Raw genomic sequence first — 20395 nt, 5'->3', positions numbered from 1 at the left:
TAAGGACAGACATGTGATTCAACTTGTTTTCAGCAAAGTTCGCATCTCCAACATATTGGTCTGAAGCTTTTCATCCATTTATCTTCTTAAATATAATTTTGTTTAGGGACTTTATAAAAAGTTCTGGTCTGTGTAATAGCTTTCCCTTCCTGGTCACGGTTAAATCATATTGTGGAGGTGGGGGATAAATGACTTCATATAAAGTGGGCCCTCTATATTCTAGGTTAACTGGAACCAAAGCAAGTATGAAAATCCCCAAACCTCATTTCAGCCAGGGGTTTCCAATCTCTTCCCATTCCTTTCATTAGAGTAAATTCCATAGGTTTGAGTTTAATTTTCTCTCTTTCCCCTCTGGGGGATATGAAAATGAACTAAGAAATGGCCAAGAGGCAGGAAATCAGTGGGAGCAAAGAACTAGTAAAAGGTAGAGTTAATCCACAAATTGGAAAGTCAGCCCCATGTTAATCAAAACATGAAAGGAAGAGCATGCACCCTTTCAGTGCAGGTGGCAGAACTGGACTTTATCATGACTTCAATAATTTAAACATTGAAATATGGGCTTCATGTGATTAGGCCATCAAAACGAGGTCCTCGCAAAGTCACAGGTTTGAAATAGGTTATTAGTGACAACTGACACAACCTGGGGGAAGGCACCCCCAGTCATGGAAGTGATTACCTTGAATCATCTAGGCTTTTTCTGTTGACTCTTTAAATATTCATATTCACAACTAGTTTTATTAATTATCGAAATGGGAGATTCTGCTTTGGATGGTTAGAGGACTTCCTGCCATGTTCATAGGTTCTGGGGAAAAATGGAGGTTTATTTGAGAGACCCGACCTGATGGTCTTGTGATGATCAGTATGACCTCTTTGCCTATGATAATTTTTCTAGGTTGTAGCTAGCTTAAAGCTGCCATCAGTACATCAGCCTCCCTTCTGCAATGGCCCTTGTTAGTGGATCCTTCAGAGTTTGATTCAGCAAAAGCATTTATTAAGAGCTTAATGGAGCCAATGAAATCATAATATAAAAGATATTTCTGCACGATCTGTGAAATGAACTGTTGTTCTTTTCGAGAGCCTTGAGCACAGAGATGTGTCAGGGTAACTCCAGAACAGCAGAGGAGAAAGTGCATTGAGTTTTTGGTATTAAGCTGAAATGATGCCATGTTCTAAGGATATTTCATTTGGCTTGGTGGGAGGTGGAGAGGAGCTTGCAGGGTAGGGAGCTGTGACTTGAAATCATTCTGCCAACTCTTTAATTAACAAGCCCCCCTTTTACTTACTTTTGTGCTAATTTTTGTGTCTAATTTTCATGGTTTTAGAGCACAGAGATGATTTCTGTTGTTCCATTTAGGTGACATATTATTCCAATTAATTGGAAAAGTACTCCCCTGGGACAGATGGCTGGAAGATGGGGCTACTTAAACGCTGGCTCCTCCAGTGGTCCTGGGATTTGCCCTTTTCTCCTCACATGATTTTACATATGCCGTTCCTGAGATGCCAGTTCTTTGTTGTAAGTTATAAAATTCTATTGCATCAGCATGAACAAAACAGAAATATTATACATGTGAACCTTTCACCCCAAAAGACATATAACAGATTGAAAAGCTCCAGACCAGGGTAAGAGGAATGCTTACAGCCAGCATGGACAGGCTTACAGATGACTGAAAAGCTGGTATTAATAAATCTCAAAAGGAGAAGAATAGGAGCAGAAATTTACTGAAGTCTATGTAATAATAGAGGGATGCGTGGCTGGACCACGTGCATCTTTGTACTGTATGTTAGAACTCAGGATTGTTCTGTGTAAGTGGGGGACAGATTTCAGAACAACAAAGGAGAACTTGATGTTTGTTTGCTTTTCTTATTTCTTAATAGAACACTAATTTACCCCTGGGATAATTAAATTAGAAGATTCTGGAAGAAAATAATTCGTTTTCTAGTCATAAGGACAAAAGAGACCTCAAGGAGTCGCCTCCATGATAGATAGGAAATATTAAACCGTCCTCCAAAGACATCCATTTGAAGTACTTTAGAGAAGGAAGGTTTTTAGTTGTAATAATTGAATAATGTGTGACTACGTGAGTAAAGAGATAGTGATTGAGTTGAAAATTCTGAAACAAATGTATTGATTATGTAAATTTTGTTTGTTTGTTTGTTTGTTTGTTTTTTGGTTTTTTGAGACAGGGTTTCTCTGTGTAGCTTTGCGCCTTTCCTGGAACTCACTTGGTAGCCCAGGCTGGCCTCGAACTCACAGAGATCCGCCTGGCTCTGCCTCCCGAGTGCTGGGATTAAAGGCGTGTGCCACCACCGCCCGGCCTTGATTATGTAAATTTTATCCATATACTATTGAAAAAATGTATAAGGTTTTTTGATTGAAGCATTTTGTCCTAAACAGTATGCTTTTAAACTACTTTTTAAAGGAGATTTAGGATATTTAAATTTAATTAACATTTGACCCTTGATTTGGTAATACCTAATAATTAGTATAGCATATGTGTATTATATATTAAAAGACAGGTAACTATATAAATAACCTTTCTTTTAATATATATATTAATAATATATATGCACACACATATATATATGTATATAATAAAAATTACCTGTCTTTTAATCACACCATAACTGATAATATGATTATTGTCTTATTTGGTACTCATAACAGTCTATGGAGAAGATTGTCCAATTAGAAAATGGGACATAGCAAGATCAGATGTCTGTAGATGAGGATCTGGTATCTAAACCTGGACTTGCCTACCTGGAGGTTATGTCCGTGCTCTTGTTCTTTATAGCAAATCCTCTCTGATGTGAAGAGCTTGGATCCCTTGAACACCTAGGGTAGTCAAGGAAGTCTTCAGGAAGATGTGGAGAAGGATAGACAAACTTTGCAGTGTCTATCTCCCGTGTGGGTCTCAGACTCCATCAACTTCAGATCTGTCTAGAAAGTGACCATAACAGGTGATGGAGTGGATGTGATTTCACATGTGGACGGAGGACGACTAACTGCACAGAACAGGAGGGCCATGATGGCAGAGCTGAGCCTGGCACGGTTTGGGTAGGAAGCCACCACGTTAGGAGGTGTGATGGGGTTAAGGTGAGGAGCTCATGCTTGAGTCAGTGTAGACGGTTGTTTCCTCCCAGATTATGGGTGGGTCAATATGGTTGTAGACAGTTGCCTTCTTAGCGATGGGAGACTGTCATCTAGCCGTGGAGAAAAGCAGCCCATGGCCAGGAGCTGGTGTGCTTGAGGGAGCTGCAGAGTCTTTCTCCAGGTCAATCAGAACTGTAACTGTGAGCAGTTATTGCCTAACAAATGCAAATAAAGGCATCTTAGACACAAAAGGTAACCAAGCCACTGGCTTATATTTTCAGTACCAATAGAATAGAATAATACTCATCAATCAGTAGATAACATGACTCTCATATGTATTTCTAAATTAAAGAATGGGTGCTAAACACAGGAAACTTAGTGTTTTAGCTAGTATTCTCACAATGGAATATGAGAAATAGTTTCTACTTTATACAGAAGTTGTCAGGGCCATACTTTATGATTCAGTTTTTGTAAGAAATATAAATATGGCAATAATTTCTAGTTCATTTCCAGATACTTTTCTTAAGTAATACTTTGTTTTGAGTTCAATTTCATCATCAGTGTATAATTATATGCATTATGTTTGTTAAAGGGTTAATAATACAGTCATACCAAGGTGAAGTTACTTTGTTTTCAAAACAGCTTTAAATTTTAGGAGAGTAATCTGTGTTATGAGGTATTTAAGAATGTATGTGTTAATGGAGCATTAATTGGTAAATTACTAGTTATTCACAATATTTTGTAAGTTTAAAATATAGTTAAAATTAAAGAAACAGCTATGTCATTCAATGCTATGCATATTTTATTTTTTGAAAACATTTTTTCAGCCCAAATTAAATATTCTTTGGAGTTTTTTGTTTTGTTTTGTTTTAAATTGGATCTTAAAAGCAGCCTTGAAATTGACCACAACTGTACAGTAAAACCTAAGGAAATAAAACAATGAAAATGCCTTAGAGTGTTTTCATCGATCAACATTAAAACTGAAAGGTACATATGAAACACGTATATTTTTGAAGCATGACTTCATAACATAAAAGCAATTGCAAAAAAACGAGGTTTTTTTAGAATTCACGATTTTCCTGGACAGTAGACCTTTGGAGAATTCTACATTGGCTTGTTTCTGAAGCTGGATTTCAAATAATGGAGCTGTCATTTTCCCCGTTCTTTCCTTTCAAAATGTGGGTGGGGGGAGATTAAAATAATCTTCAAAGCAGACACCATTACACTGAGTGGGCCCTGCCATGCAAACCTCTCTCCTAAAGCAACATATTGCAGTTCCAACTACAGATGAGAGTTAAACATCCGCTCAAATACAGCCTCTTAGATGCAGCTTCAGCCAGCCAGCACAGAGGACCACAATCATACATCCTTCTCTGTGTCTAGCTCCTGAAATCACTAATACAATTGTCGTTTGTTTGTTCATTTCTTAATTGCATAATGGAATCTGAATTTCCAGGGATTGTTGTGTACAGTGTTGTAAAATTAAAATGAAAGTGAAACAATATTAGAAAAAGCAGAAAAGGAGAAAGGGACATTCTGTTTTGCTCCTTCAGAATGAAAGACTACACTATCACCAGTCAACTCTTCTTTTGTATCCATTGGGCCATCTCAGTAGAGAAACCGAGGACTAGGAAATAGGGAAGTTGAATCATTGTTCTGTCTCTCTTAGCTGAACCATGTCTGAGCTGGGAGACAAACAGTAGATCAGTGAACACAGATTCTGGGGGAGGTCAGAAGTATTCTTCTCATTTAAAGGGGAAAATTTTAATAACAGATGCTAAAGAACTATTTTAAAACATGTCCTCATTACAGTTTGAGCCAATGCTACTTACTGGTGCCATGAATAACAATGTTAAGAAAACACACATTTGCTTTAGAAAATCTTCTTTTTGCATTCTATTAAATCATCCATATGCTGTTTCATTGTTGTTGTTGTTGTTGTTGTTGGTGTGTGTGTGTGTGTGTGTGTTTCAAACATCATCTCCAGGTTGGAATTTCTTTTCCATAAATGGCTCTGATAAAAGTCAATCTTCCAAGTGTTTTACAGCTTCATGATTCCCAATCCTCAGCAGGGAAGGCCCAGCTAATATGAGACACATGCTAATAAGACACTGATTTTCCATTTTTAATGTCCTGTGCGATGCCAGATGATGTATCCAGCTAACCACTTTAAACCTTCCAGTAAAGGTTTGATAATAGATGTCATTATTGAATGTCCTCATGCATTCCCCTTTGAAACAAATGATCACCTATTAGAGGACAGAGACAAAACACATTTACTTGAATGAAATGTTTAATAAAGTACATCAGGACTTGTTTTTATTGGTCCTAGTCTATGAATACTTTATGTGCTAATTTAGGGCTTAAGAGAACTTAGTCATCCTAGTACTCCAGTCTGAAAAAGGCATGTACCTTATTATTATAAACGCCAACCTTTAATGTTTAGAACATATTTATAAAACATACTTGTCCTCTTCTTAAAATTGAAACCATCTGGTACAGATCTTCTGGTAAAATGTTATGGATGTGAGAGCCCAGTGATGAGGCAGACTGCCATTTTGAATGGGAGTGGAGCTGACGGTGCATTCTGCCCTGGTCAGGCTGTGAAAACAAACAAACAAAAAGAGGCAGATGCTTCGTTGAGCCCAGCAATTGTAATTTGTTGTTCATTAAAGGGAATTCCCACACAGGCTTCCTTAATTTTAATAAAGTGTAAGGACGTTTTTTAACTCTATAAATCTGGCCTAATAATTTTTTTCCTTTAGCATAATTTACACTGACATTTGATGGGCAATTGATTGGAACAGGGTGACTTCCTGGGAATGAAAATTAATTATAATTTTTGCAGCCTTCATAAGACTGCTTTTATAAGACTGTGACTAAGCAGCGGGGGAACTGGCCCTGAAAGGCCTCGTACCACTGGATCATTTGCTGCGGATTCTCCCTTTTAAGGTGATTGGACCTTTTCATTGTATTTTCTATGTCTACATAAAACGAGGATTTGTGATAAAAAAAAAAATTCCTTGTGCTTTGAAATACACTTGAATATGTATTTACGCTAGCAAAGACAGCATCATACTAATTTAACATCACACTGTGTGGTCTGTGCAACATATTCAAGTACAGAGACACATTTTAGTCCTCAGCTTTTTATAATACCTAATATTGCCTGAAGTTTTACAAATTGTTGCATATGCACACTGACAGCATGGATTTTAACAACAGGGAACTCATTGTTCAGAGTTGCAAAAATTGTTTGCGATCCATTTTACAGCAATGAGCATGATACTATACTGACAGCATTGACTTACAGTGAAACAGATTTGTAGAGAAACCAAACCCACTGTGGAGTTATGATCTGACTGATGTCCATAATGTGATTTCAGAAAATATCTTCTAAAGTAACTGTGCACATGGAAACCTCTATTGTACCTAAGAGGAAATGTGACTCTGCAAGAATATGCTATTTTGCTTTGCTAATTGTGGCTTTTGTTATTTACAAAATACACATTAATATGTTTTCTAACAGAAGGTAAGAATCAAGGAGGTTTCTGAGCCACTAAATGAATATGCAAGTTGGGTGTATTTTGCTGTGAAAATTCATTACATGACACTTTAGATTTCAGAAAATGTTGAATACATAGGAACTAAAACCTAGTCTATGAAGGTTTGTGTCAACCATTAAAAAAAAAGCTCGTGGTTCCCCTCTTCCTCTAAAACTGTTTGAATTTGATAGCATTAGCACTATTTTGTTAGATTATGTAGGATTTTAATTAAATACTTCACAGACCCTTTTGCAGCCACTATTTTTTTTATAGCCACAGCGCTGAATTTTCATAATTAACTATACAGGAAATGGTTTTAAAACTGTAAAGAAAGTCTCCTGTTTTATAACACAATCCCTGTTTCTGTCGAGTATGAACAAGACAGTGTTTATTGTAGTCAGAAAAATAGTTGGCGTGATTCTGCATAAGCGAAGAATCTCTGGGTTGTCTCAAATGTTAGCTGCCCATTCGCAGACAAACAAGCTTTTAGTGTGCAATTTAGGTCAATGGATTGAGGGGAGAAGATGTGTTTAGGCGACAGATTTTAAATCACCATAATATAAATATGCTTCCCTTTTCATCCGGAATTTGCTTTCTTTCCAGGTAATTTAGTGCTGCAGACATGCACTCACGCCTGTCTTTGTGATTTTAGGGATTAGGATAGTGAGGATTAAATGGTGACCCTTAATCTTCAATATCAACTTGAAGAGCAAAATACAATATGCAAATGGAACACATTCATTTTGTGTTTATGTATTTTAATCTCTATAATTTAGTTGTAAGAAGATGGAGACTCATCTTTGCCTTATTTATTTTGAGTCCTAAAGCAAGATGCCATTAAAATCTTTATCCTTCTATCTTAGTGGATAAATGTTTATCCTTTAGGGCTTAGAATACAATTTTTTTAAAGGACCCTGACTTTAACATAAGAATGTCTTTCTGTCAAGGGAAGTGGCATGTATGCCTGACATACAAAGATAGTTTGACTGACCTATGTTGTACAAGTCAGTAGCTGTTAAATAAGGCCTTGAAGAAAATACATTTGAGATAAAAGTGTTTTTTGCATTTAGTTCTAGAAGTCAGTAAATTACAATTCCATTAATAAAATTAGTGTATTTCGGATGGAATTGACTTTGCTCAGACTGCAGTTTTCCCTTCTGGTTTGAATTTCAGTGTGTAGACAGGAATGTCTTCTAAAGAAAACATTTATTAGGGTGAAATATTAAACTGATAGAAAAATCTGGGACATATTCCCTTAAACAAATAAACAGGGGAGCTATGTTAAGCAAGCAGATCAAAAGAGAAATACAGTGTGAAGAACAGAAACAAAGAACCTCTGTATGCCTCTGGCTTTTGTGAAAGAGTAGGACAGTTGGCTTGGCCTGGCTGGCTGGTTTCTTCATCCATGTAGTTTCCAACTCTGTAGACAAAGGTTTGCCAGGTCTCTGAATGTGAAATTCAAATGTCTACCATATAGAATCAATTTGATTTTGAGCTGTTTAGGATGAATTAAAGGTTTTTTTCAAGGTTTGTTCGTTTGCTTTTTGTTTCTTGGGTTTTGTTTTTGTTTGCTTTGTTTTGGTTTTGGTTTTTTAGGACAAAGTTTCTCTGTGTAGCCCTGGCTGCTGCAGAATCCTCTTTGTAGACTAGGATGGCCTTGATCTCAGAGATCTGCCTGCTTCAGCCTCTTGAGTGCTGGGACTGAAGGCTGAAGGCGTGTGCCACCATTCCTCCAAATTAATGGTTTCTTATACTGCCACACACAAACAAACAGTTAATCTCAGGTTATAAGTTGTCCTTCAGGTGTTTCAAAAAGGGAAAGTAAACAAACAAACAACTAATTGTAGGGCTATCTTGAGCTTCTTTTTAGGCATTCAGATCCAACGTTAACTCATCACAGATACAAGGGATGTGGAATACCAGACTACACACAGAAACATTTGAGCTAAACTCTTCCCGCTCTGAATTTGATTATTTATATGATTGTGACATAAAGAATATATCAATGCGTCTAATAAGCTTTGGATTTCCATTCTTATTATCATGGCCATGATGTATTTCATGGCAATGAATTGTGCCTTAGAATACAATTGTATGTACAGTCCAACACTATCACATTTAGGATATTTCAAGGTTTTGTGTGAGGGGCCCGTTGCTCACTAGACAATGCAGTGTTTTGAAAATGTCTTGGAGTCAGACTATTCCACCTCCGAGTCTCAGCCTGACTACTTTGTTGTATGATGTGGAGCAAGTTTCCAAATCTCTTTATCCTTCAGTTTTGACAATTACAATATAAAATTCTTATAGTACCTCCATAATAAGGTTTTTGTGGAGATTAAATGAGATAATGAATGTTATCTCTTTGTATGATCCCTAGAACATAGTCCATCATTAAATAAGTTATTTTTTATGAATCTTCCTATTATGATATTGCATTGAAATGAGCTGATTGTAATTGCATTTAGGAAAGGCAGTTCCTGAAAAAAAATGTTATATTCACCATTAACTCTCAAGAATCCGTCAAAACTTGTTAGTAGTGGCCTTAGCCAACTGGAAGTGGTACTGTTTCTTTCATTTGAATTCATCCATGCTTTGTCAGGTTAAATCCATATTAATCCATATTAAATTCAGTCAGATAGCATCTACAAATCTACATTTAAAACTCAGAGCACAAATGCTTCTGTAAAGGGACAATGTGGCATGACTTCTTTTTTATGTTTTTATAGAACTAATTTTTATTTTTGAGACATACAAGAAACTTACAAAGAAGCTATGAATAGAAAAAATTTTTCCTTGAATGACTTTTAGGGCAAGCGGTTGACTTGCTGCTTCATCGTCTTTCCTATAAGCATGTTCCTCTGCACAACCACACACAAATTCAAGTCAGTGATATCCATGCACCACTGCTAACTAACCGTTCATTAGGTCTACCAGGCCGACTCGAGATAAAGCTGAGAATTCCATAGGACTTTTAGTTTTCACGTTTCCTACGTTGCCTTTGATCTGGAAAAATTACCCGTCTTTCTTGAGGCTTGCAAACCCAACATTTGAAGGATTGCACACAAGCTTGCAGAGTACCCCTCAGTTTGGTTGTTTCGCGTGTTGCTTGTGACACAGGTTCTGCAGCTTTGGCAGAAGCGTCATGGAAGTGGTGTTGTGTTCTCCGAACTTCCTACCAGGCACTATACAATCACGATTGGTCTCCTTTTTTTTTTTTACTCAAAGGAAATAAACAGTATTTTTTTATTAATCACAATTTATGCCTATTAAGTAATAAATGGCCTAGGATTTGTTTTATTTTTTATTTTTATTCTTTGCTTTTTTAAATTTTTTTCTCCTTTTTTTTTATAAAGAGATTTTGCATTCATTTTACATACCAACCACAGATTCCCCTGTCCTCCCATCACTTCTTAAATGAAGATGCAAGGTATTTTCATGTTTCTGGAGTTGAACTGGTCATTTGGTTACAAGTGAGGATCACGTTAGGAAGGAAGGAGTTTAGGACTTGTAAGAGCAAGGAATCTTTGTAAAAATACCAGTTGTGTTTTTCACTGCTGCATTTGTCAGTGTCCTGTTTGGAGTAGATATATCAAAAGCGTCTCCTGGGCACAGTCTCAGACTACCCTGCCTGACCTCATTCCTAAGTACATGTCACCACCCTCCAGCTTCAGAGTGAGTCTTTTGATGACTTTCATACAGTTGTGCTGACCTGACCAGGGCAGGTTGGGGAAAAGAATCCCCAAATTTATTCACATATGTGAAGATGCAAGTGGAGATTTAGAAACGAACTCTGAAATGCTGCTCATCATTTTGCTGTCTAAGTGGGACAGAGGTAGAGACGTCATCCCCAGCATCTGCCGGCCACCAGTCCTGCACTATACACACCATCTGACTTAATTTCTGATGCTTTGTCTGCTTGCTGTATTTGTTCTTATAAAGCGAAAGAAATCAATGGAATAAGAACTATCTTTTTGACTCCCAGAGCTCCACCCGGGGCCTAGCCATGGATCTCTGCATCCAGATCCCTCAGTGTTGGATGGGGTTTCTAGCACGACATTTAGGGTGTTTGGCCATCCCATCACCAGAGTAGGTCAGTTCGGGCTGTCTCTCAACCATTGTCAGCAGTCTGTTGTGGGGGTATCTTTGTGGATTTCTGTGGGCCTCTCTAGCACTTTGCTTCTTCCTATTCTCATGTGGTCTTCATTTACCATGGTCTCCTATTCCTTGTTCTCCCTCTCTGTTGTTGATCCAGCTGGGATCTCCTGCTCCCCCAAGCTCTCTTTTTTTTAGCGAGAAAGAGGAGGGTTTATATGAGCGAGAATTGTTGAGACCAAGGTTGGATAAAGCACAGGAACAAATAGCCAAACGAATGGAAACACATGAACTATGAATCAATGGCTGAGGGGTCCCCAACTGGATCAGGCCCTCTGAATGGGTGAGACAGTTGATTGGCTTGATCTGTTTGGGAGGCATCCAGGCAGTGGGACCGGGTCCTGTGCTCATTGCATGAGTTGGATGTTTGAAACCTGGGGCCTATGCAGGGTCGCTTGGCTCGGCCTGGGAGGAGAGGACTGGACCTGCCTGGACTGAGTCTACCAGGTTGATCTCAGTCCTCGGGGGAGGCTTTGCCCTGGAGGAGGTGGGAATGGGGGGTGGGCTGGGGGCAAGGAGAGGGGGCGGGATGGGGGAGAACAAGGGAATCCGTGGCTGATATGTAGAACTGAATTGTATTGCAAAATAGTAAAAAAAAAAATAATAATAAAAGAAAAAGAACTATCTTTTACCCCCCCCCCAATTTCTTATAGACTCATATGAGAGAATTTAAGCAGAATCCATGATTTAGAAAAATTGTTCATTCTTGGTTTGAATCATTAGATCAGCGGTGAATAAGGATCATGGCTTTCGAGACACATCACTGTCATAGACAATAGATTCAGGACATTTGTCAGCTTCTCCAAGAACAGAAAGTTCTATGACATTTGATTGCAATGCTCCCCTCACCCTTAGCCTACACTGAATTTCAAAGCTTAAGAAACTGATGTCATTAAAGTCCGAGTCAGAAAAAAAAAATCCCCAAACCCTTCCCTTACCTATTTCTTTAATGTGTTTATGAATTCTTTCTTATGACAATGCAAAGGTGACATTTGAAAATGTTGAAATTGTGTCAAAGCAGGCTGGAGCATAGAGAATTATTTCTGGTATAGCCGTAGGGAAAGGCTTCCTGGAGATGAAGTCTGACTTGGACCTTATAATATTTACAGGGCCAACCACCACATGCGAAGACGAGGATAATAAGTAGAGCGAAGGCTGATATATGATTGAAGTCTGAGTAATTCTCTTTTCTTACAGGTGTTGGTGTCCACCCACCATGCTAAATGAAATGGTTAAGAGAAAAGGAATTCTCAAGTAAAAATTTAATGTCACAAGTTCTTGCTAGGAAGGGATGTAAATATATAGTGGTTCTTATATTTTTAGGTCTTGACTTTTGAAAAGTGATTCAGCTCTAAAACAATTATATGAGATTTTCTTCTTGTCCCTTAATGGATACATTTTCAACTCTCAATCCAAAGTTTTTAGTCAGCATTATAGATTATTGGGTCTGTAACTAAAGAGAAATCATTTGAGCAACTGTACTGCTGGAGTTGCGGAAACCAAAGTAAGTTAATCCTCACAAATAAGTTACTTTTAAACCATTGCAATATGTAATCATTGGGGAAGAGGATTTCTGAAGTCTGTGCCAACAGTGTCAACCCTTACTATGCATTTGTTTGCAAAGTCCATTTTAGTTTGGGTCAGTTGAGTCATCATCTAAGGGGAAGAATTCTGCTTATTTCTTTGTGTGTTTTTGTATTATCAAGTATATAGAACATGCTTATTAACATTAGATGAAAATTTTAAGAAGAAGGGAGAAAGGAAGGAGATAGTGAGAATAAAATACAAAGGAGAGAAAGGGGAGGAATAGAAAGATAGGACAGGAAGAAGAGAAAGAAACATATGGGATAGATTGATTGGTGATGTTACTGTGAAGGAGAAGAAAATCTAAAATTAGGAATGGAGATCAAGTAAATAGAGAAAACAAGAAAGAAAGACTTGAAGTCATATGCCAGCTGTGATGGCGTACACCTTTAATCCCAGCACTCAGGAGGCAGAGGCAGTCAGAGCTCTGTGAGTTTGGGGTCAGCTTTATCTACAAAGTGAGTTCCAGGGCAGCCAGGGTGGTTACACAGAGAAACAATGTTTGGAAAAACAAAAACAAACAAAAAGTTTGAAATGGTAGAAAGTGAAGTAGTTAGAAGAATTTCTAAAATAGACTGTTCAGAACTTGAGAACTGGTTATAAAGCAATGGAAGAGAAATAGTCAGCAAAGTTACAAGTGATTAAGCTGGTTCCTTATTTGTTTGTTTAGGTTAGGCTTTATATATTTATTTATTTTGTTGCTTGTTTGTTTCATGTGTCCCAAAGTGAGTGACTGCTAACTAACTATGTAGCCGAGGACGATCTTTGTTATCCCTGTAGGTGCTAGAATTATAGGCGTGCACCACCAGTTTATGTAGATCTGGAGATCAAATCTGCATGCTAGGCAAGAACTCTACAAGTCTCAGTCCTCATCCTCTAAGTGTCTTTTTAAATATTCAGTGACTAAGAGGACAGCCGTATCAGAGTGAGATAAGAAAACAGGGCACTGAGTACAGTATTTAGAGAATCTGTATTTGATGGGAAGAAGAATAAGAGAAACCAGGGTGGCTGTTATAAACGTAAAAAAATCACATCCACTAATTAACAGATGGATGGAGAGTGGATGAGATTTTCAGGAGACTATTGAGAACCCAAGAGTGCATGGAGAAATGCAGGAGGTGTTTTCTACATTTGGAGTTAGAATACGAGAAGAAAGTGATGGAAATTTCCAAAAAAAGACTGAAAATACCACAAGAGCAAAGCATTCGGGAAGGGAACTAAGGAAAACCTGCTAGGAGGAGAGGGCAGCATCTAGAAAATATATGGAGACTGAAAACAGATGATATAAAATCCAACAGTGATGTACGGAGTCTGGCCATGCAATGGAAAGGAGAGATGATCGCAGTCCTTGAATAAGGTCTGTATGCTTACGTTTTGTAAGTCTCTTAAACTTGGAAACTATAGCCCTTTTAGGGGAGAAGATAAAGCAATCTGAGCTGAAAACTCTGCTTTTCAGAGTTTTCAGAATCAACTCAGGCAGGAGTCCTAGAGACCATGTGCCAGTGGTCAAGGTCAGGTCCGGTGTTAGGTGATGCTTCCTCTTATTCTGTATCACACACAGAAGTCTACAGTCCTAAGATCTAAAGTAGGTAGCCAGAAAGAGTCATTAAATCATTTTTGTATGAGACAATTCCTAGAACATACACTTGCATCTTTTGAGTGGAATCATGGACAGTTGGTATTTAGCAAAAAGCATGAGAAAAGGAATCAGACATGGCATCTTGGGAGAAGCTAAGGAATCTGGAAGGTTCTGTGGTGTAAATGAAATATAGCTGCTTTTTAACACTAGTCATCTGAAAGCTTTCATTTCTGGTGTTTGTCATTAATTTAAACACCTATTCAAAAAAGTTTCAGAATATACAGTTTTGGGGAAAAAAAAGAGTGGTCCATGATTTCTTGTATTCCTCCCTCTTCAGGGATGATTATGTTCTCAGCCATAACTGTACTAAAGAAAAAAGCATAATTGATTTTGAAGAATTTCACCCAGGCAGCATTTTCCGGTTGTATTTTTCAGTCTTCATTCAGTGGCATGTTGAAGTTATTGATAGAATCTCAGAAATAACATTCTGCTCAGTTGCATTGTTATGTGGGAATGGTTGTTGATTGGTTTGGGAAGAAAAGTGTTTCCACATAAATAGGTCCAGCAAATTTGTTCCTGGGGGTACAAATGAGGATGTAGAAAAAGGGATAAGCAGAAAATAGAGGTATTGTGTTTGGCGAGCCAGTCAGCAAAAGGATGAGAATTTGATGGTATTGACCCATCATTGGGTGACGTCAGAGTCACACAGGTTTTTAACTTGAAGTCTTCGCCTACTTCTCTAGATTAACCATCTGTTTTCTCTTCATTTGCTTTTTGAGTTAACAGTATAAAACCGACAATTTTGGCAGGAAAATCAGTTTTACCTGTATCAGCAACCACATAGCTGTACCTTTATCTATCATCCAGAAAAGAATCCTGTCCCTTACATTTAATTACTATCTTTTGCCTTGCGTTTCAGTTCACGTACTGTTCTGATGAAATGAGTTCTCAGAAGACCCAAGAGGCTAGGCATCGCACTAAATTCTGCTCTCAAATGTTGTAATATTTGTTCATTTAATGCACAACCCATTAAATCAAAATGACACAAGCACACGAGAAAGAGGTGAGGGAACAGACGGGATCACTTTAGACTGTGTTTCACTGTGAGGATGCCTTCTGCAAATGCATGTTAATCACAGAATCAAAATAAACACACTTAATTGAACAGTATTCAGATCAATAAAATCATTGACTGAGTACCACTGGTGCTCACTTGAGGTAAACAAGTGATTTAATAGTCTCTACTTCCTTCAGGCCTCTTTGGTGTGGCCATCAATAGCATACTCTTAAATCGGAACTGGCAGTGACCAAAAGGCCCTCGTCAAGCAACCCAGCTTGACCTCTCGAGGTGCATTATTGCTGATGTCTTGTAAGCCACTTTGGATTTCCTTTCTGTTTGTGTTATAATCGTTGTTTTGTAATTTCAAGCTGTTAGGCAAAACATTTGCATACACACACACACACACACACACACACACACACACACACACACACATCTTTTACTAAAAAGGTTGCTTCCATAAGTTCATGAGTAAAAACTGTCACTTTCAAATATTTGCTATATTCTAATTTAAGCTGCTTACAACTTTTACACTTACTGCTTGCATTTGCAGTGTGCGATAATAGAGAAACATGAACATTAGGAAGTTGAAAGGAAATAATATGATAAAGTTTGATACTGACATGGTTGCAGATTTCAGTCTTTCTTGAACCTTGTAGACAGAGCCATACCTTCATTCTCCAGTGCAACACTGAACTTCTCACAGAGAACTTACAAACCTGTGTAACCATCACTTGTGTCTATGTGTCACATATGAACATCATGCTGTAGACTCTATGCTAAAACCATGCTGGATAGATTCGAGATGTGCCACACCTCTGTTTTGACACTGGTTGTCAATACAATTGTTCTTTTGCAGGTGTTTTAATTTAAGCATATTTCAGGACACATGAAACTCTAGTGAGCAACTGAATTAACCTAGAGTCTCATAAGGAAAATGTTAAAGTTCCCTAACTGTGGTCCTGGAAAAGGAATCTGTGCAGGCCAAGCGAAATCTGATAGAAGAACTCAAATCTAAGCCTATTTTACCTGATAGGCTAAGACAAGTTACTAAGTAGGGCAGAGTGAGGGTGAGTTTTGTTCGTTTTGTTTTTTATCTGCAGTTGTTAGGTATCACTAGCTATTAATGGTCCCATTGTCAACATAGATCTACACAGATACTTTTAGGTCTGATCAGAAGTATCAAGACAGATAAATCTAGAGATTTTAATTTCAGTGTTTCCCAGAGGTCAGGACTATGATATGTTGGTCTTGGTGTTTCATTTTCTGCAACTCCATTTTGATTTCCTCCATGAAAGACTCAGGACCTTTCTTAAAATGTGGCTGACTGTCTACAGTGAACTCTTTCATTGCTTAAGGATCATAAATTTGAGCATCTATGCTCTCCTTTGACCTTTCTGACCATACCTTGGCCATTATAGATCAATGCTTGTGACAGTCCATGTGATTTAGGTTTGGTTTTCTGCTCTGACTTTCTTTGCTGCTAGTGAAGCATAAACTCTATGGGTAGAGTCATTATCCCTAAAGATGTGTATACCACTAAGGCTCATGTTAGAGTAACTAAGAATCTCTGTATCTCCTATGCATTGCTAAAGGGTTTGTGAGATATAGATGTTCTTGTTTCACTTACTTATTTCTGAACATGAGCCTAGAAATACAGTATGGGGAAATTCTTTCTGATGCCCAATCTGCTCTTAGGACTCGTGTTTCCCATGCTTAATGATATAGCTGTGGTGATGTGAACTTTCAGGCTCCTTCCAATCTGAAAGCTCTTCTGTCTTCTAGGAAATAACTGTTCATGTTTGAAGTGCAGTCTAAAAATTAGCTCTTCTGGGGTATCAAATTCCCTGTTATACCCTTGAGCCTCGAACATTGATCAGCACACTGGTGACCTGCATCTTGATTTTCAATAACAGGAGGAAATGGAAAAGATTTATTTTGTTTTTAGCACATTATTATGCCAATAACTTCCAAGTACATATGAAGACATAGAATTCTTTTTGTATGGGCCTAGTTTTCTTTTTTGAGATGATTGACTTAAAACAACAGCCTTGTATGGCATAGCAACTGTGTCACAGGACAAGTTTGTGCTCTGGATTTATATTGTTCTCATTTTAAGGCCCTAAAATAAAAGTGATATTTGGAAAGCTGCTCACCTGTTTTTATCAACTTTACATAGTTTTGTAAAACATATGTGGGTATACAGTTTCATTTTAACTTTAAAACCTAAAGACAGTGATTTCTTTATGCATACCAAGAGATAACTAAAATTTTTGCTAAATACTATTTCTTTAATACACATGGAGAAGTTATAATTTTGATAAAAGGAATGGTGAAGGAACCAGAGAAACTTTTGTAGGATGAAGTAATGTCAAAGTCTTGAAATAATTTCAAAGTGTAATATCATGATCATAACATAGTTGATTACTCTTACAGGATGAATGTACTTTTTCTAATAAAAAATGATGGCAAAATGAAAGGACCTAGTCTGAGAGGGAAGCATCTACGGTCTTCAGGAACCTCTGACAATACACTGAGTACAGCATTGGGAATGTCCAACACCATGTTTGTTTCTGTAGCCTTGTCAGTGGTCGATGGGAATGTAGCCTTGCCGGATTCAGTTCTCAGCAAACTTTTCCATCTGGCTACAATCCAAGTTGTGTTGCTGTTTAACGTACAAATTTCTTTAAAAAGTAAACCTAAACAAAACAAACCAACAAAAAAACTTTCTGTTTTATGGTAGAAAATCCTAAGCAGATAGTTAAATTAAGATCCTCCCACAATCACAGTTTTCAAAACTTCAGTTTCTTGAAGTCCTCGTTTTTTATTTTTTATTACTTCCATTTAAAAGTATAGTGAAAAATATCTTGAGATACCTTGAATAGTTATTTTATTCTGGATAGGAAATCTCTGTCCCAAACATGTAAAATAAGTATTGGTTTAAAAATCATTTCTGTAAGAATTCAGAAATAACCATTTCTCATCAGGCATGAGAAAATGAAAATTCTTTACGTGTGAAGATATAGAGTTTAAGAGAAAAACTAATATTAATAAAATACACTTAAGAAAGTCACGTAGACTCTGGTGAATGTCATCTGTCACAGTCTTTTCACCTGTACTGGGCCTCGGCATGGGCAACATCTTAACTAATGGCCAGGACCAGACCACAGGACTCTGACAGTTAACCCAAGTTAGGGTATTTGCAAGCCTGTCACTTTTCCCAACTATGACCCATTTAAGCACAAAACCTCACCACATTACGTTTTCTTTTCTACAAAGTCTTTAAAACAACAAGCGAAGAATACCTCTCCCATGTGCTATGGATTTGTAGAGTTTGTGTGTTTCTTGCAATTCACTTTTTTTTTTTTCAGAGAAAAATGATAACTGAACTGATGGTAACTTCTGAGACCAAGACTAACACAATTTTCAGCATCTGGCAAATTCCTTCCTACCATTTAGTTCTCTAGAGATATCAGCATGAAGAATGCATAACTGTAAACACCACAGAGAAAAACAAGGCCGATTTTATTAAACCTAAAGTCTTTGGTTAAGATCATGCTTCACGTAATGTGAATATACTCTGTTGGTTTCCAAATGCCCATCATGCATCTCTGCCTTGGCTCTTCTCTTCGTGTTTAGTACTTCACATGGCGTTTAACAAAGTAGTGGATACTGACAAAATGAAGAAAAAAAATGTTCAGTATCTACAACTCCATTTCATAATAAGAGGCCACTTTTATTCAGGGTGCTGTACTTGGTTTATTTACCTATTTGTCTGTACATTTCTCTGGTCTGTAATTCAAAGTTGACATGGTATTTTATAGCTTGCTTCGTGAATCCACACCTCTATTTTACCTTTTTTTTTTCCTGTTAGAAAAACATCTACCCTTTTGCTTCATATATCTACTGTCTGTCTTTTTTGTTTTGTTTTGTTTCTACTTAGTGGCCAGACTTTGGAATTTTGCATTTAGCATCTTACATTAATTATATCACTTCTTTTTTAAAAATTTCATTTTAGTCTAGGGCCATACCACCCTGAACGCGCCCGATCTCGTCTGATCTCGGAAGCTAAGCAGGGTTGGGCCTGGTTAGTACTTGGATGGGAGACCGCCTGGGAATCCTGGGTGCTGTAGGCTAAAAAAAAAATATAGTTAAAGAAAATTCATTTTAATTGCTCTAAGCTCAGAGCATTATAAAAACTTCCACTCCAGGTTTACCATGTCCTTTATATGGCTTTCTACTTTCTATAATAATATCGTTTTAAAGATTTTAATCCACTGTCTTATTTATTCAAATACCTTTGCATGAACATGGCAGTGGTTCTCCATTTCAACTTGTATTGAAGTTAATTTACAGGATTTGAAACTACTATTAACTTTTAATGATGATCTACTTCTATATCAAAATTTAAGTTGACAAATGGCTGCCCTTTTCTTTTGTAATCCAGATTAAAAAATAACTTAGCAAAACAAACTGAAATTAGTACTAAAAGAGAACTTTGTAGGAACTACTTCATTTCAGAGAGCCAAGATTTTTAAAAGGAAAAGATGTCAGTTGAAGACTATTGTGTTTTCTGACTACTACAGGCTTGCCTGCCACCCCTGTGTGACACAACCATTTCTGTTACATATGAATTTTTTAACTTTAAGGTGATTTTTTCATTAAGTACTCATTTTCAGTCCGTTATTACAGCTGTGTGATATTAAATTGGAATTATAGAAGAGTATAGTCAACTCTTTTTCAATTTGTAGATGAAAATATTTCTTTCCAGGTAAGACTAAGTACTTGTCCAAGATCAAAATTTCTTGTTTCCTTAAATGTGGGAAATCTACCAATGCTTATTAACTTATTTTCTTGGGGGAAAAATCTCAGCATGTTAGGTAGCATTCAGTGTCTAAGGCATTCTGAGTTACCTGTTCTTTATAAAAAACAGAGTGGGAAGTCACTATTCCATTACACCTGGGAAGAACATCTGAACCCATTATTTATGTGGCCTAACATCCTAGAATGAAAAGTAGAAAGAAACTGATTTCAAAATTTTATAATACTTGTTATATAGATATATGAGATGAATAAAATATATTAGTATAAAATTATTTTCCATTTTTTACTCAAATACATGTTGTTTATCTTATTATAGGTGTTTTGGGGATAGAGTCGGATTTATTGAGCTGAGTTAATTGCCAATTCAGTACAAATAAAATAATGTAAGATATTTCCAGTGTCTTCAGATGTTTTGATAGATGGTTAATTATACTGCATGAGGTTGATTGCATTCTAAGACTATACAGTCTCTCTGCACAGAGTCAGTGGCAAATGTATTTTTAAGCTATGTCATATATCTGGAAGCACATTAATTCTAGTTCAGATTTTCTCACCAAACT

General features: G+C 37.2%; 1 protein-coding gene and 1 non-coding gene across 3 annotated transcripts in view; both read left to right on the top strand.

The window, feature by feature from the left end:
• The window catches only part of Zfhx4 (zinc finger homeobox 4), a 160170-nt gene that overhangs the window by 25556 nt on the left and 114219 nt on the right, over window positions 1-20395 (top strand). The gene's annotated exons all lie outside the window — the stretch shown is intronic.
• On the top strand, window positions 19029-19147 carry LOC131905459 (5S ribosomal RNA). Its single transcript, XR_009377967.1, has one exon. It is a non-coding gene; the product is annotated as a 5S ribosomal RNA (ribosomal RNA).

Source organism: Peromyscus eremicus, chromosome 2, assembly GCF_949786415.1.
Source record: "Peromyscus eremicus chromosome 2, PerEre_H2_v1, whole genome shotgun sequence".
Taxonomy (NCBI): domain Eukaryota; kingdom Metazoa; phylum Chordata; class Mammalia; order Rodentia; family Cricetidae; genus Peromyscus; species Peromyscus eremicus.
The sequence above is the reverse complement of the archived record's forward strand: the minus strand, read 5'-3'. Positions and strand labels throughout refer to the sequence as shown.